The sequence below is a fragment of the Galeopterus variegatus genome, unplaced genomic scaffold, assembly GCF_000696425.1.
Source record: "Galeopterus variegatus unplaced genomic scaffold, G_variegatus-3.0.2 Scaffold4865, whole genome shotgun sequence".
In the NCBI taxonomy this organism is placed as follows: domain Eukaryota; kingdom Metazoa; phylum Chordata; class Mammalia; order Dermoptera; family Cynocephalidae; genus Galeopterus; species Galeopterus variegatus.
This window is the reverse complement of record NW_007730976.1, coordinates 90,255-95,723: the sequence shown is the minus strand read 5'-3', so window position 1 is coordinate 95,723 and position 5,469 is coordinate 90,255.

Sequence of the window (5,469 nt, the reverse complement as noted above, 5' to 3'; positions counted from 1 at the left end):
TCTTACGGATCTTCGAGAAAATATGTTAGAGGAGATGTCATAAGAGAAAATACGAATACTTGCTGTCTTGAGTTTCATAAAAGAAAAAAATATGTATTTCAGACACTATACTTGTCATAACCTTGACATCTATTCCCACGATGATTTATGACTATTTTTGTAAAGGTGACTGGCATAAATTCTTGATGAATTAATAATTTTGGGAAGAATTGATTGTTAGAATAGGATTATAGAACAGAATACATCGTGATTTCAACAAAGCAGCTGGCCTTGTATTAGTCATGACTTGTTCAGTTCAAAGTCAAAGCAGAAAGGTTGTTTATTGCCTCACATAACAGGAAGGATAGTGAAGTGTCCCTGAGAGGCAAAGAATGAGCTGCAGAAACCAGGGTCTCAAGGGACCAGAACCAGGACCACTTCCCCATTACTTCCTTTTCACCACTCTAAATCTGCTTCTCATTGCTTGGCTCCATTCTGAGATAACTTCTCACTTCTTACTTGGGGAGAATGGCCACTGGCAGCTCCATGTTCATATTTTCCAGGCACAGCTAGTGGAAGGAAAATGCTTCTTTTATCTCATAGCAATCTCACAGAACATAAGCCTTCATATTTTACACTTCTGAACTGCTTGAATTTCTTACACATATTACTTTGTAATAACAAATTTTAAGATATAGGATATTTCTAAAAAGATCATGTTTAACAACAATAATAAAAATAGCTGCATGGGCAGACTATTGTTCACTTAACTTTTCCTCACTGTTGGTTTCAGTTTGTTTACTTTGTTTTCAGTTCCTGTTATTATAAATAAAGCTGCAACTAGACCGAGTTCTTCAAGGGGTAAAAGAAAAAGGAATAAATAAATAAACTGCAATCAACATATTTGTGCATAAATCTCGGTCCACATCTCTGATTATTACCTTAGGATGAAATCCTGGAAGTGGAATTCCTGGGCCAGAAGTTTTAAACATTTCCCAGGACTCCTAATACATGTTGCTATGTTGTTTTCAAGAAATGGGCCCATTCCTGACTACTACATTGAGGATTATCATTGAAAAACAAAAAATAGACAAAACAAAACAACCAAAACCCTGACATTCCCATTGTTATTTTAATTTGCGTTTATCTGATTACTATTTTCCCATGTTAAATATATAATTTCATTGCAAAGCAATGGTGCTATGGCAGCAATGTACTATGGTAACTCAGAGGGGGGAGCACCTCACCTTTGGGGGTGGGGAGTTTGCTGGGTTGGAACACAATAATAGACCCATCTGACTCAGATTAGCATGGGAAGGGGGCAATAGTTCCATGGTCCTCTGCATGAGCTAGACCATACCTATGGTATCAGACTCACTGCTGTGTACCACACTTTACGTGGGAAAAATGAGAAACTAAAGTATACGGGAAGGCCAGTAAAGAGGTAAGGCCCGAATAACACGTTATAAGAATATAATATATCTTCCTCTCTTACTTCCTCTTTCCTCTCTCTCTACCTCTCCTCCAACACCCAAATCTGAAAGGGTGTCTGTCTCACATGGCCTCCAAACATTAGTTTTGTCAATGTCCTTTCTAGGAACCACTGGTAAAACTCCCTCCTTCCAGCCTGAAGCCTGTGTATCAGTCAGTGTTCTTTTTTCTTTTTGTCTTTTTTTCGTGTCCAGCAACGGATCGCAACCCTCAGTGTCGTGCCCGTACTGGACCGGGACCAGCAACGGGATCGCAACCCTCGGTGCTGCGCCCGCACTTCGCTCAGCCAGTGAGCGAGAACCGGTCTGTATGTGGGATCCGAACCCTCGGCGGGAGCGCCACCGCGCTCCGGGCCAGCCCTCAGTCAGTGTTCTTGGTTGCAAACAACAAAAAGCATTTCTTGCTAATTTAGGCAGAATAAAGTTTACTAGAAAGATGGGTAAGGAGGAAGTTGGGCATGGCTTAGAGTGAAGGAAGTACAGACCAGGTTACACTGAGGTAATGCTCTAAGAATCTAAAACTAAGCTGGTTAAGTTGCCACTATTAAGGCCACTGCCTCTGTACCCTCTGCTCTGCCACCACAAATAATCTCTGCCTGTGCATCTTTGGGTCACTTCTTCAAGAGGCAATAAATGTCCCAGGCGAGAACAGCCCATTTGGCTGGACCAAGGTCACGTGCCTGAACCCTAGTTGCCAGGTTACTAGGGAAATAAAATGTATATCCCTGTAGGATTTCCATAGAAGGAATTTGGGCCCTGCCTAGCTCAAACCCACCCAAAGAGAAAAATCTACCAGGTAGAGGAGGTGTCTGTTTAAACGTAGATTAGCTAAAAATGTCAAACTATGACCCCCACCACCTCCATGTGATTAATGTTTTTTTCTCTTTTGTAGGAAATCAATGAAATTAGCTATGGAATTGAAGTAAGTTCACATTTACAATATTCCTAAAAGAAATCCCTGTCTAAATTAATGTTTACTTTCTAACTTTGCTATCAAAGAACAGAAAGAGACCAACCTATGACCTCATCCCAAATGAGGTCATGAAATTATGATTAGCTCTTACTTTAACCTCTTTTCTGTGACAGATGAAAGAAGGACACTTGAACCTTTTTGAAGCAGTCAGAGTTTGTGGGCAAGAACCTCAGTTTCTACTGCCTTTTCTGTTCAGGTCATTTCTGAATCAGGTCATTTCCATCTAGAATAGTTAAGAGTAGGAAAGGAAAGAAATCTCACCAGCAGAAGACCAGTCCCATACTAACTACTGCATATGTGTTTCCCTAGGGCTGCCATATATAACAAATACAAATTAACAAAAGCTAGGTGGCTTTAAAAAACCAGAAGTTTATTCTCTCACAGTTCAGGAGGCTAGGAGTCTGAAATCAAAGTGTCAGCCAGGTTGGTTCCTTCTGAGGACTCTGAAGGAGAATCTGTTCCATTCCTCTGTCTTAGTTTCTGGTGGTTTCTGGCAGTCCTTGGTACTTCCTGGCTTATAGGCCTATCACTCCAATCTCTGCCTTTATCCTCATATAACCATTTTCTCTGTGTGTCTCAATGTGCTAAATCCCTCTCTTTTCTCTTATAAGAACACCACTCACTCATTGGATTTAGGGCCCACCCTAAACCAAGATGATCTTATCTCAAGATCTTAATTATATATGCAAAGGTCCTATTTCAAAATCAGTTCACATTCACAGATACTGAGGTTTGGTACTTGAACATATCCTTTTGGGGAAGATAATTCCACCCACCACATCAACCAAAAGCTGAAGTTAGTATTGTAATTCTAATGTTTAATATTGTTGGTAGAGAATAAAGCAATAGAGAAAATCTTTTGGGCTGCCTGTCTCTTGGTGCTCTGAAATTTCTACTTCTTTGCTTATTTTAAAAGAACTGAGGGGGCTGGCTGGTTATCTCAGTTGGTTAAAGCAAAGTCTTATAACATCAAGGTCAAGAAGAGTTCAGATCCCTGTACGGCCAGTCACACACACACACAAATAAAGGAACTAGAATAACTGCTATAACTTTTGTGGAGGGCAATTTGGTAACCTCTAACAAAATCACAAAGGCATATGTCTTTTGAGTGGAAGTTCTTTTTATAACTTTTTATTGAGGCATAATATACACAAAGAAAAGTACACATATCATAGGGTACACCTCTATTAACTTTCACATACTGAATAGACTTAAGTAAGCAAAATCCAGATCAAACCCCTTTCATGTTTTACTACTGAAAAGATAACTAATATTGTGACTTTTGACAGAAAAAGTTAGTTTCATCTGTTTTTCTACTTAATATAAAAGGAATTATATATTTTTTATATCTGGCTTCTTTGCTTCATATTATGTTTGCAAGATTTCTCCCTGTTATTGGGTGTAATTGTTGTACATACTTTTTGACCTAGTCATTCCACTTCTACAAATTATTCTACATCTACAGTGCCCTGTGTGTGAAATGACATTTGAACTGATTTATTCATAGCAGTTATTCAATAGCAAGAGAATGGAAACAAATGTTCAATAGAGGTCTAGTAAAATACACCATGTTATGTCCACAGAATGGACTACTACATAGCTGAAAAAAGGGAGGGAGCCTTTTCTGTCCTCATATGGAAAGATCAGTCAGACTTGGTCTTAAATGAAAAAGCACAGTATAGAATAGAGTGCACAATATGTAACCATTTGTGTAAATAAGGGGGAAATAAATACACATTTATACAGTATAGATCAGAGATAAGAAAACTATGACCTTTGTGCCAAATACAGCCCACCATCTGTTTTTCTTTTTTTTTTTTTTTTCTCTTTTTTCGTGACCGGCAATGGATCGCAACCCTCAGTGTCGCGCCCATACCGGACCGGGACCGGCTATGAGATCGCAACCCTCGGTGTTGCTCCCGCACCTCGCTCAGCCAGTGAGCGGCCGGTCTGCATGTGGGATCCGAACCCTCAGCGGGAGCGCCGCCACGCTTCCCAAGCGGCGCACTGTAGCAGTGCGCCACCGGGCCGGCCCAACACCACCATCTGTTTTTCTACATAAAGTTTTATTGGAACACAATCATGCCCATTCCTTTCTGTATTGTCTGTGGCTGCTTTTACACTACTGTGACAGAGTTGAGTATTTGCTACTAAAACCACATGGTCCACAAAGCCTACAATACTTACGATCCGGCCCTTTTCAGAAAATGTTTGCCCCCACTCTGCACCCAGTGTAGTAGGTTGAATAATGGCTCCAAATAGATACATTCAAGTCACAATCCCCTGTTCCTGTGAATGTGACATGATTTGGAAACAGGTCTTTGCAGAGGTAACAAAGATTTCAAGATGAGATCATACTGGATTTAGGGTGTGCACTCATAATCCAATGACTGGTGTCCTTATAAGAGAAAGCTGAGAAAGATTTGAGATACACACACACAGAGATGCCCAGGGAAGCAGAACATGTGAAGATGGGAGAAGAGATTGATTTTATGCTCAAGCCAACAAGTACCAAAGGTTGCCAGCAGACACCAGAAGCTCGGAGAGAGCCATAGAAAAGATTCTCCCTCAGAGCCCCCAGAATGAAACAAACTGGCCAACACCTTGATTTCAGACTTCTGGCCTCCTGAACTGTGAGAGAATAAATTTCTGTTGTTTTAAGCCAGCATCCTTATTGTTGAGGCAGCCTTAGAAAACTAATGTACCGGGCCGGACCCGTGGCACACTCGGGAGAGTGTGGTGCTGGGAGTGCAGCGACACTCCCGCCACGGTTCGGATCCTATATAGGGCTGGCCGGTGCGCTCTCTGGCTGAGCGCGGTGCGGGCGACACCACACCAAGGGTTGTGATCCCCTTACCGGTCACGAAAAAGAAAAAAAAGAAAAAAAAAAAGGAAACTAATGTGCCTGGTACAGCTTATCTCTGGAAGGATACACAAGAAATTAACAACTTTGGTTGTTGATGGGAAGGGGGTGAAGAGGGCTAGCAAACAGGAGTGTGAAGGAGACTTTTTATCCATATGCTCTTT